The sequence below is a fragment of the Panthera tigris genome, chromosome B1, assembly GCF_018350195.1.
Source record: "Panthera tigris isolate Pti1 chromosome B1, P.tigris_Pti1_mat1.1, whole genome shotgun sequence".
Lineage (NCBI taxonomy): Eukaryota > Metazoa > Chordata > Mammalia > Carnivora > Felidae > Panthera > Panthera tigris.
Window position 1 is genome coordinate 115163745 of NC_056663.1, and position 13461 is coordinate 115177205.

Sequence of the window (13461 nt, forward strand, 5' to 3'; positions counted from 1 at the left end):
AAGTTGTCAATTAAGATGATTTAAAAATTGTTATTAAGAAAGAGTTCATAATCCAGTATACTCTACTAAGAATGATCATGTTTTCAAAGAGCGTATTTTATACACACACACACACAGACACACACACACACAGCAGTCCCTTAGATTTTACTAATGGGACATTGTAGCAATTTGCTATCTAACTAGATGGAGATACAGGGAAAACAAAATAAGTAGTAATTATATCCCAAATAGTTAGCATGCAATTATTTAATTAAAAAATCTGCCTTTGCTATTTCAAACACAAGCCAACAATAAATCCCACGCCATCTATTTTAGTTATGGTAAATCATAGTCATATGTGGTCATGATTATGGCTAATTGTGGGATAAAGGATTTAATTTTAGAGTATGAATGAAGTACACTCTTGTTGACATTTATGCATGACAGTCTGAGAACAATAGGGGAAGAGCTAACAGCTATGTGATATAAATTCCCCAACAGGGAGAATAATAAAGAACATTTGAATCAATAATTCTGATTCTTAATGATGGTACTGATGATTCTGGAAGCTTGAACTCTCCATATTTAGAATATACCAGCTGCTTCAAATTAGAGAGACTGTAGACTCTTCTGACACAGGTTCATTGTTGTGTGTGTGTGTGTGTGTGTGTGTGTGTATGTGAATTAGTCTCACTGATATGTGCAAACAGAAAATCTAGAATACTTGCTTTCCTGAAATAGTTTATGGAGGAATATATTCTGTGGTACATTGCTATGCCATACTAAGATTGATAATGTGCATTGAAATTTGTAACTTTTGAAAGAACCTTAAGAGAGAATCTAGTAACATTTGGCCTCAAATTGCTTGGGACTGCATGACATCAGGAACTTAAAAGGAACCAACTCTGATTTTTTTTTATTTAAACTTCTGCTTTCACTTCACAACAATGTCTCCCATTAAAACTAAACAATTAGCGCTGTCAAAGCAAGGCCTCAAACAATTAACATAAGACTCAAAGTTATTTCCCTCATCATAAATCTTCAGTAACAGGCAAAATATGTATACAATATGAAGAGGAACAGAGTATGCCCTCTGCTTCCATAACACATCCCCATTAAGAAAAACTCGTCTACACTGACAGTAGGTATTTAGTGTCACAATATAGCTCCTGCAAAAACTTTTCAGGGAATTCTGTAAATAAATATGACTTGAAAGAAATTTAAAATAGTACCATTTTATAATTGTACTGTGTGCAATACACTGCGGGTATTAAACTGAATCTGAGTCACCACCCTTTCCATTATGGGAAGTTCTTAAAATTCACACAGTGCCTCCATTAGGGGGTGAAGGGGAGGAGACTTAGCTAACGGCTCAGGTTGTGTCCCCATCAGAGACTCAGGTTGAATTTGTATATTTGTATATCTGACTGAGATTTCTTTCCTTCCTTCCATCCTCCTTGCCACTCTCCCTTTCTTTCTCTCTCCCTCTCTCTTTTCTTTCTTTCTTTTGGTTAAACGTGATATTGTAGAATCACATGCAATTGTAATAAGTGACATAGAGAGATCCAGTGGACCTTTTGCCAAGTATCCCCCAGTGGTAACATCTTGCAGAAGTATAGTGCAATACAACCAGGGTTTGACATTGATGTGAGTCAAGATACAAAACATTTCCATTCTGCAATTATCTATCATGTTGCCTTTTATAGTCCCGGATACTTCTCTCCTGCCCTAATTTTGTCACTTTACAAATGTTTCATAAACAGGGGCACCTGAGTGGCTCAGTCAGTTAAGTGTCCAGCTTCAGCTCAGGTCATGATCTCGGGGTTCACGAGTTTGGCCCTGCATCGGGCTCTGTGCTGACAGCTCAGGGCCTGGAGCCTACTTCGTATTCTATGTCTCCCTCTCTCTCTCTCTGCTCCTCCCCCACTAGTTCTCTCTCTCTCTCTCTCTCTCTCAAAAATAAATAAAACGTTTAAACAAAAAAGAATGTTCGTTAAATGGATTCATGCACTATATAATATTTGGGGACTGGCTTTTCTGACTCAACATAATTCTCTGGAACTTCATTAAGAAGCTGTTGTGTGTATTAATAGTTTATATTTTCATTGCTGGGTAATAGTTCATGGTATGGAATACCAGTTTGTTTAACAATTTACCCGTTGAAAGACATCTGGGTTTGTTTCCCATTTTTGTCAATTAAGAATAAAGCTGCTTGGGAATGCAAGCTGGTGCAGCCACTCTGGAAAACAGTATGGAGGTTCCTCAAAAAACTAAAAATAGAACTATCCTACAACCCAGCAATTGCACTACTAGGCATTTATCCAAGGGATACAGGTGTGCTGTTTCGAAGGGACACATGCACCCCCATGTTTATAGCAGCACTATCAACAATAACCAAAGTATGGAAAGAGCCCAAATGTCCATCGATGGATGAATGGATAAGGAAGATGTGGTATATATATATATATATATATGTATATATATATATATATATATATATATATATATATATATATATAATGGAGTATTACTCGGCAATCAAAAAGAATGAAATCTTGCCATTTGCAACTACATGGATGGAACTGGAGAGTATTATGCTAAGTGAAATTAGTCAGAGAAAGACAAAAATTATATGACTTCACTCATATGAGGACTTTAAGAGACAAAACGGATGAATATAAGGGAAGGGAAACAAAAATAATATAAAAACAGGGAGGGGGACAAAACAGAAGAGACTCATAAATATGTAGAACAAACTGAGGGTTACAGCAGGGGTTGTGGGAGCGGGTATGGGCTAAATGGGTAAGGCGCACTAAGGAATTTACTCCTGAAATCATTGTTGCACTATATGCTAACTAATTTGGATGTAAATTTTAAAAAAATAAAAAATAAAACAAGTTAATAAATAAATAAATAAAAGAAAGAAAGAAAGATCTCCCGCTGACTAATGAATTAAAATACATAAAATATGATTAAATATGTAGGTCATTAAGGTTCTTTAAAAAAAAAAAAAACAAGAGACAATACAAAGGGGGAAAAGAAAGAAAAGTCGTTGTTTACCTTTGGAAGATGCAAGGTCACCAATTCATTATTTTGAAAGCTGGTTAATACAGAATGAATTTATCCACCTTTTCTTGTACCAATGGAATCCCAGGGTAACCAAATATGTCTTGAGAAGTTTCTCCTCATAATTATGTTCTAACTTGTTAAGTGAAAGAGATATAATTAGAATACCACCATTTTGCAGTCCTTAATGAGTTGATGGATTTAGATAATTAATACATGTTTGAGAGGCATCAATGCTTCCTCATGGAAATACATAAAACTACCTCTGAAGTATTTTTGCAAGGAAATATAATCTAAATATGATTAGGTCCATAGATCTAAACTTCCAGGTTTCAGGAAATACAAGAGTCAGAGAGATTCTTGTTGTATGATTCCACAGCAAAATTCAAAATGTCATGAACTCAAACAAATGACTGTTTCTTTAACATATAAATTGTAAAGGAAATAAAAATAATCATTTAAAATTGAGAGACATAAAAAACATATCTACCAATTACAATATGTGAAATCTTTTGGTCTTTTGATTTGAACAACTTGAGACAACTGGCAATATTTGAACATGAACTGTGGAGTTTGCTAATATTAAGTTTAGTTTTTTAGTGTGGTAATGGTATTATTGTTTTTAAGACTCTGTCTTTTAGGTATATGTAGTGACTATTTCTGGATAAAATTATATGCAGACCGGGATTTGCTTCAAAATGAAATCTAGAAAGATAAGTATGGATATAGATGAAACAAAATGGTCCTTAAATTGATAATTATTGAGTCTGGGTTAACAGGCATATGGCATTAAATTATATTCTTTTTATATACATACCATAATTTTATTTAAAATTATTATGTGTTATATAATATACAACATTATAATTTTATATAATCTCTTTGTATTAGATAGTCTTTATAATAAAATATTTTAATTAAAATATGAAAAAAAGAATAAAGCTGCTACAGATACTTGCATACCAATGTTTACAGCAACTTTATTTCCAATAGCCAAGAGGTACAAACAACTCAAATGTACACCAACATATAAATGGGTAAACAAAATGTAGTACATGCATAGCATAAAATATTATTCAGCCTTAAAAAAGAGTGAAATTCTGATACAGGCTACATCATGGATGAACCTTGAAAACATTATGCTATATGAAATGAGCCAGAAACAACAGGACACGTAGTGTATGATTCCACTTACAGGATTACCTAAAATAGGCAAATTCCTAGAGAGAAAAAGGAGAGTAGAGGTTACCAGGGATTGAAGGGGAGAGGAAGATGGGGAGTTCTTGTTTAATGCGAATGGAGTTACTATTTGGGATGATGAAAAAATTCTGGAAATGGACAGTGGCAATGGTTGCACAATACTGCGAATGTACTTTATGTCACTGAACTACACACTTAAACATGGTTCAAATGGTAAAATTTTATCACAATTGCTGTGTAAGCACTTGTACCCAGGTTTTCGTATAAGCAGAAGTCTTCATTTCTCTGAAATAAAAGCCCGGGAGTATAATTGCTGGGTCATATGACAGTTGCATTTTTATCTTTTAAAGACATTGCTAAACTATTTTCCCAAGTACCGTGCCATTTAAATTCCCATCACCAATGTGTGAGTGATCCATTTTCTCTGCATCTTCACCAATATTTGGTACTGTCACTAATTTTTAAAAAAAATTTTAGCCATTCTGATAGGTGTGTGCTGATATCTCGTTATTTTTTTTTAATTTTTTTAACATTTATTTGTTTTTGAGAGACAGAGACACAGTGCAAGTGGGGGAGGGGCAGAGAGAGAGAGGGAGACACAGAATCCAAAGCAGCCTTCAGGCTCTGAGCTGTCAGCACAGAGCCACACGCGGGGCTCAGACTCACAAACAGTGAGATCATGACCCACGCTGAATTCGGACACTTAACTGACTGAGCCACCTAGGCACCCAGTTCATTGTGGTTTTAATTTACAATTCCCTAAGAACTAAAGATGTTGAATATCTTTTCAGATGCATTCTGTCATCTGTATGTTTTCCTAGGTGAAATGCCTCTTCATGTCTTTTGCCTACTCTCAAATCGAATTGTTTGCCTGTTTATTATTGAGTTTTAAGAGTTCTTTTAAAAAAATCTTTTTTTTAATGTTTATTCATTTTTGAGAGAGAGAGAGAGAGAGACAGAGAGTGAGCAGAAGAGGGAAACACAGAACTCTAAGTGGGTTCCAGACTCTGAACTGTCATCACAGAGCCCGACGCCGAACTTGAACCCAGGAACCCTGAGATCATGACCTGAGGCCAAAGTCGGATGCTTAACCGACTGAGCCACTCAGGCGCCCCTGGAGAGTTCTTTATATACTCTGTGTACTAGACCTTTGCCACAGATGTAATTTTCACATTTTCTCCTACTCTGTCACCTGTCTTTGAATTTCATAGAACAGAGTTTTAAAAATTTTGATGATGTCCATTTATCATTTTTTTTCTTTCTGGGAATTATGTTTTGGTCAAGTCTAAGAACTCTTTGCCTAGTCCTAGATCTCAAAGATTTCTCCTGCTTTTGTTTTTCTTAGAAGTTTTATAGTTTTATAATTACATTGAAATCTGTGATTCATTTTGAGTTAAATTTTGTATAAGGTGGAGGGGTTCCTGGTGGCTCAGTCTGTTAAGTGTCCGATTTCAGCTCAGGTCATGACCTCATGGCTTGTGGGTTCAAGCCCCATGTTGGGCTGTGCTGACAGCTCTGAGCCTGGAGCCTGCTTGGGATTCTGTGTCTCCCTCTCTCTCTTCCCCTTCCTGCTTATAACCTGTCTCTCTCTTTCAAAAGTAAGTAAACATTAATTTTTTTTTTTAATTTTGTATAAGGTGTGAGATTTTGGTCAAGGCTATTATTTTTCCCCCCATGGATATCCAATTGCTTTGTACCACTTATTGAAAACACTATCCTTTCTCCATTGAATTTTTTTGATTGCCCAAAAATGATTCTCTTTCCTCCCATCCTCCTTTCTTTTTGGCTACTGCTTAACATACTCTACATAATCTCATTGTGGCTGGCTTTTCTTTGTGTAGACTAAGGTTTTGGCACCTTTATGCTATGAAGTTGGATGCTCAACATGTACATGGAAGGCATAAATTTACATTTTCTTCCATATTTACAAATAACCACACCAGCATATTACTGGTCCAGTTATGTACTTTCGTAGTTGTCATGTTTATTAATGTGCAAAAGAGAGAAGGCAACAAATAGTACATTTTAGTCCTCCCTTTGTTATACAATGTACCCGGTGTCAACAGCACCAATTAGTCTTGGTTTATTCCTGTTCTGCCATATTAGGAAGCCCAGAAACTAGGGAATGAGGCACAGGAGACTTTCCAGTCAACAAAAGTGGTGATGAGAACAGGAACATATGCGAACAGATCCTGTACCTTCCACTGTCCTTCTCTCTCTTCCTCCCTGAACAAAGTAGTCAGATCTTCACTTTTGAATAAGGTTTTGAATATTTATTGTGTAGGTTGTAATATAAGAATTACAAAATGTGCCATTAGAGTGATATTTGTGTTGAAATTGTTGATAATAATTCATTGATTTGCCCCGTATTTATTGAGTATATCAAAATTGCCCTAATTGCTGTTATAACCCTAAAGAAAAAAAAATTGTAAGTTTTGGTGTCCAAGAATTTATAATTTACCTGAAGACATGAGAATATACCTAAAACATAAATATGTTAAATATGTGCATTTTAAAGGGAATGAATGATAAATGATGGTTAAAAACAAAAATAGTTCAGTGAAGAGGAAAAGTCTCTTTGGTTGGGAATGGATGTGGGAAAGTATCACTGAGCAATGAAGATGGGCTTTGCAGTAAACTTCAAAGTGGAGACAGGATTTCAGATAGTTAAAGACCATGAAGGATGCAAAGGACAGTGAAGATGATTACCCTAACAAAAATTTGGTGTCAAGAAAACAGGGCTCCTCTGTTTGGGGGATGATAGACCAGTTTTGACATTTTGGTTCAAAAAGTAGGAGATTCAAATACAAAGGGAATAAATGCATGGTAACACAATTTGAATGCAGTGGAAAGATGCCTATTTGTACCTGGACCCTATACTCACAACACCTCCCAAAAACCTTTAAAGATTTAGGCTTTAAATAGGATGGAAGAATGTTTTCATTTGTGTAATTGCTTTTTAAGATTTTAGACTGAATAATGGATAAAATGTAGTGGTTGATAAGAAAAATCTTTATTTTCCCAATAAAAGCTAAAAATATTTGTTTGCATAATTTGTCAGCCTGAAATCACAATAATTTTGTTGCTAATTCAGTTCACTTTTGAAAAAATTCAGGCCAGGGACACCTGGGTGGCTCCATCGGCTAAGTGTCCAACTTTGGCTCAGGTCACGATCTCTGGATTGGTGAGTTTGAGCCCCCAGTCCAGGCTCTGTGCTGACAGTTCCTTTGCTATACTCTGATTCTATCCATTTCCCCCATATAGGCTGACTGATAACAGCAGAGTCAATCAACACTTTAAATAATTTTTTTAATATGAAATTTATTGTCAAATTGGTTTCTATACAACACCCAGTGCTCATCCCAAAAGGTGCCCTCCTCAATACCCATCACCCACCCACCCCTCCCTCCCACCCCCATCAACTCTGTTTGTTCTCAGTTTTTTTTTAAATTTTTTTTAACGTTTATTTATTTTTGAGACAGAGAGAGACAGAGCATGAACGGGGGAGGGGCAGAGAGAGAGGGAGACACAGAATCCGAAACAGGCTCCAGGCTCTGAGCTGTCAGCACAGAGCCCGACGCGGGGCTCGAACCCACGGACCGTGAGATCATGACTTGAGCCGAAGTTGGACGCTTAACCGACCAAGCCACCCAGGCGCCCCATGTTCTCAGTTTTTAAGAGTCTCTTATGCTTTGGCTCTCTCCCACTCTAACCTTTTTTTTTTTCTTCCCCTCCCCCATGGTCTTCTGTTAAGTTTCTCAGGATCCACATAAGAGTGAAAACATATGGTATCTGTCTTTCTCTGTATGACTTATTTCACTTAGCATAACACTCTCCAGTTCCATCCACGTTGCTACAAAAGGCCATATTTCATTATTTCTCATTGCCACATAGTATTCCATTGTGTATATAAACCACAATTTCTTTATTCATTTAAATAATTTTTCAATTATTATATGCTGCATTGGCAAAATTATGAGCAGATATTTTTCACACAATTGTGATTTCAATTGAGCAACATGTACAGGACTTGGAGTCCTGACCTGGATTGAATTCTTGTTCATGTCACTTGTCATCTTTGAGTGGGGAGATAATAATAGCATTTTCTTCATATTGTTGTGATAAGGATAAAATGAAACCATGTATGTGTGTGTTTTTTTTCAAGAAAATTGGTAGACTGTTAATTTAATAATATTAGATAATAAACTTCATGATGGTCTGGACTACCTCTCATATATCTTAGGATTTTCCAAGTGCCCTGTGTACTACCTGGCATGTAGCACCTCGTTATTTTTGGTAGCATTATTGAAAATAGCAACAGTACCACAGCACATTTATTTGCCTTTACGCATAGAATCTGTTTAACAAGCTTGTTGATGGATAAATAAATGTCCTATGAACTTATTTACGAAGAATTTAGCATAGAGTTATCTTATTTAATCACAGTCAATCATCTAGAATAGAAAAGTCAAATTCGGGGGGCCTGGGTGGCTCAGTTGGTTAAGCAGCCAACTTCCGCTCAGGTCACGATCTCGCGGTCCGTGAGTTTGAGCCCCGCGTCGGGCTCTGTGCCGACAGCTCAGAGCCTGGAGCCTGTTTCGGATTCTGTGTCTCCCTCTCTCTGACCCTCCCCCGTTCATGCTCTGTCTCTCTCTGTCTCAAAAATAAATAAACGTTAAAAAAAAAGTCAAATTCCTTGTGTCCAAAATTATGACTTGTTATACTTGTTATACTTCTGATATGATATATCGTGTAATGCTGAGTAAAAGTCAAATTACATTTCATCCATTGGCTTCACTTTGTGTTTAAGCAGATGTCATGCATTATTTAATAGGATATAACATGCAGAAAAGTTAAAAAGTTTAAGCTTAGAAGGTTCAAGCCTAAACATTTAAACTTACTTTGTGATAACATATAGACAGGTATAATGTTTATATATGTGCACATAACTATGTCTTGAGGTATATATCTATATATGTAAATGTGTAGATGTATAGGTACTGTAGATACACAACCATATAGTCTAAGTTGAAATGAATCCTAGTGCCTCAGAATGTGCTGAGTTTCAAATCACATTGAAACAAAATGAACATGTGTAGCTGTACAGCAATTGTCATGCTAAAATTAAAACTATTTCAGAGTTCATATAGCATTCCAGATGAGAGAAGCTTTCTTTAATATAGACTGGTGTAGCAGAAACCAAAATACATGCAGCAGAATGAAATTTTATGTGTAGGTCTGTGGATGAGTGATTTAAGATTTATGATAATAAATTAAAGTGACTATTTTTATGAATTATCCCCTTATGAATCTATTTGACCATTTATCAAAGTCTTACATGGTTAAATGTCAAGGTTTAGCAAACAAACAAACAAACATCTGGATACTATGACGGATGAGAAAGACAGAAGTGCATCTGTGCACAAGTACGGTGAGTGTAAGTTGGTAGTAAGGCTGGGAATAGCACAGCATTAGCTGAGTGTGTGACACACTTAACAGAACAGATCCTGAACACGTGCGAGCCCTTATGGTTTCGGTCAGCAACACTGTCCAACCACGACATGGGGCCCCTTCTAGGATAAGTCACGAGTGTGTAATTTACCATGGAGTGGCCTATTTATGGTGCACAGGAGGATACCTTGCTGGTTTTTTTTTTCCACAGTCATTAAATCTTACCAGCAGTTAGAATCCATGATACTGTACAACTTTGCACAAGATGACAGCGTGCTTCCTACAGTCTTCCTGTCTTTGAAGAAAACAGTATTAAGCAGTCTGACCAGAACTTGAGGAATGAGAAAAATGTGACTTTTTGAGCCAGATGAACTTGCCCTCACATCCTGGCTCTTTATTTAATTTTTTTTGGCCCACTTTTTAGTTGTCTTTTTTTTTTTTTTCACAACAGAGAAATCAGTATGTGCCTTTCATGGGCACTTTGAGTATTAAGTGCGATAATGGATGCAAATATACAATATAATGCCCAATGTCTATTAGGTGGTCATACTCCGTCATTGTCCAACACCCTATCTCCTCTGCATTTCCTATCATCCACGGGTAAATTAAGAAAAAAATCTTAGAGTTTTATAGTTTCTAAAATTAAAACCTTTACATGTTTTCTTATGGAAAATTGATGCTAATTCATACAAGAAGAATGCGATAGCTTCTCTTATATCAGTACCTATAAAACAAGCCAGCAATGTTCTAGGAACTTTATATATGTTAATATTTGAGTACATGTATTAATAAATAGCTCATCCAGTAGATATTATTATAAGTATTTTGCAGATGCTCAAAATAATCATGAGGAAAAAGTACCAACTTATTTATGTTGGCTTTATAACAAGAATGCAAGCTCTGTTGGAAGAAGACATGTTTGCCCTACTTATATTTTAAGGCACTTTGCTTTTCACTTAATAGGCAGTCAAGAAACACGAATTGATTGTTTCTTCTTGAAAAGCTTCATTGCTAAATCTAGAAGGATGGCTTTATAGAAACTGTTTCTCTGATCCAAGTACAAATCAAGAAGCGTTACATAGTAAAGATCTATCTAGGTAGTAAGTGAAAAAGCAGGAGTTTTCCTCTGGAATTTGTGAATCACTTTGATGAATTTTGCTTCTGTGAACTGGTTTGTTCATCGATGTAAAGATGGGGGTGAAAAGGAGAGGGAGGGAAGAAAGAGAGAGAGGGAGGGAGGGAGGGAGTGAGGGAGGGAGGTGACACAATTTTTTAAATTCTCAGGTGTGAGAAATCACTAGTGAATTATCCTTGAAGTGATCAGATTGCATTTCAGGAGGTTGCACTGAAAAGGGTATATTGCAAAAAAATTATTATAGCATTACCAGCCTGAGGCACTTACTTCTTTGTACCTATTAACTAGCATCACAAATGAACGGACACTCCATCACAATAGATTCAGAGTACTGAAGAAAGTAGTCTCAGGTTGCTACATCTGGATTTTTTTCAAGGGTGGAAAATAAAATAATGAGGATACCAACCGGGCCACCCACTGCAAAATGTGGGTGACCAAATGAGCCAACAGAACCTCTAATGAGTATTTACTCCAAGGGACTCTGCATGTAAACTACTTCCAGACTGATGTGGTGCCAAGCTTCAAGGATTAAGTCTTTCAATGGCTTTTGTTGATCAGCGGCCACAGCATCTAGGAACAAAGGAGGGGTCTCCTTATTAAGCATATCAAGAATATTACTTTCAGACAAGAATAATGCAAAGAATGGATCAAAGAACACTATAAAATAGATGGAAGACGGTAGAAATAAGTAATAACAGCATCATTCATACTCTGCATTTAGAGTGACTATAGTTAAGGCATTATTTTCCAGAAGACTTTAAAGCATCGCTTAACATTTATGTGGTCTGGCCTACATTATAGGTAGTTGTGAACATGTCCTTGGGTTTGATGATTTTGGGAGCAAGAGTTTCTCTGCTCTGTCTCATCAGTGTGCCATTAATCTTTTGTTCTTTTCCTCCTTTAGCATTAAAGAGTATAGATGTAAGTTTTTTAATAATTATTTTTGAAATATATTAAATGGAACCTTGCAGTTATGATGGCTTTAATAATATAGAACGCATGAGGACTAACATAACACGGTTTTCTTTTAGGAGAAAGAAATCTGTGAGACAAAGAAAAGATATCTGGAGGGAATAGCTCAGTATTGCTTAGAAAGTTAGTGGCTGAGTTTATCCTGACTCAGGGATCTTGCATATCTCAGACAAATCCAATCCCTCAATGCCATGCAAATGACAGGGTGCATACGGAAAATCACATTCTCAATATGTTTACCCAGAGAAAACACAAAGCAAGAAAATGTTTATGCACTGTGACAAAAGTCAGTGCTAGAATAGGTTCTAAGATGGCCACCCAAACAAATGTTTACTTCTGTAAAGCAAAACAAAACTTAATTTGGTATTTTAAAAGGTTGAAACATAACAACAGCTATTTGATTCCTTTCTCTTCCTGTTTCTAAATAGTTGCATTATTTGAAAACCTTTATTTTTTCAGTCCCTTCTCAAAGAAGTAGTCAGTTGCAGTTAACAGTAAGATTTCCTAAGAAACACTCCTGGATGTAAATTGTGGCCATGTTTCCCCCTCTTTAGGTACAAACTAGCCATATGGGTATGAGGCGTTGACTTGCAATTTTGGAACTGCGCTGTCTTGATTCAAGATTTTTCCAATGATAATCAATACTAGTTTTGCCACAATCCTGACACATGCTATGGGTCCGACAGGCCCTGTGCTGATATAGCAATTGACAAACTAGTAATAATGTAATAAATACATGATGATCATATTGATGTTGGTGAGAATAGTAATAATAATAGTGACTGTTGAATACCTGCTCTTTGCTAAGCACTTCGCTGAGATTTTCATATACATCATCTCCCTGAATCTTCAGAGAGATAATGGCAAAGATAGATAACCATTACTCTTTTCTAAATGGACTCCGGTTGGATACTTGCAGTTATACACATAGAGGGCTTCCAAAATTTTTATTTACATCCTTAATTTAACACTCCTATAAAGTGCCAGAAAATGTTTTCATTTCTTTACGTCCACTGATTCATTCAATCCTCACAATAGCCATGTAAAGTAGATAGCAGTAATGTCCCTATTTTATAAATGTGAAAAGTAAGGCTAAATTAACTGTTACAGGTCGTGCATCAGAAAAGTGGTAGAACCGGGCTTCCAAACTCAAGCCACCTGGCTAGAGCACATTAAAGTTTGACCCAAACTCAAAAATACACGTTCTGAGGAAAATAATCACAGTGGCTGGATTTTCATAAAATTCTACCCAACTCATAATATCTCTGAAACTGTATGGTAAGCATCTCCCTCCTCTGTTCTGCAGCCAGCTCTAGAGTAGACACAGGAAGTTCTCCAGGTCTTCTGTCCCTGGGGTCGAGTCCCACACAGTGGAGCTGAGAGGAAGGTAGGAATTATGAGGGTGGGGGATATTTCTAACCAAGCTGAACTCCTGGGGATGTTTCTGTGCTCTCAAGGATTCCGTGCCTTCTTTTGTCAGCTCCTTTCCTGTGCCTCTATGAGTCATTCCAAGTTGTTTTTTTCCTCCAGGCATTCTTTAGTTTGGAAAGCGGTGGAATATTTCTCTCACCTGAAGCAAGCATTCAAAGTAACTGTCAAAAGCTTTCAAAGGTGGTATAGCTCAGGACCAGAAAGCAACAGAGATGGTGAAAATA

General features: G+C 36.5%; 1 protein-coding gene and 1 non-coding gene across 2 annotated transcripts in view; one reads left to right on the forward strand and one right to left on the reverse strand.

Annotated features, from left to right (window-relative positions):
• The window catches only part of DKK2 (dickkopf WNT signaling pathway inhibitor 2), a 103102-nt gene that overhangs the window by 48758 nt on the left and 40883 nt on the right, over positions 1-13461 (forward strand). The window lies entirely within an intron of this gene.
• LOC122238165 lies at positions 956-1070 on the reverse strand. Its single transcript, XR_006217127.1, has one exon. It is a non-coding gene; the product is annotated as a U5 spliceosomal RNA (small nuclear RNA).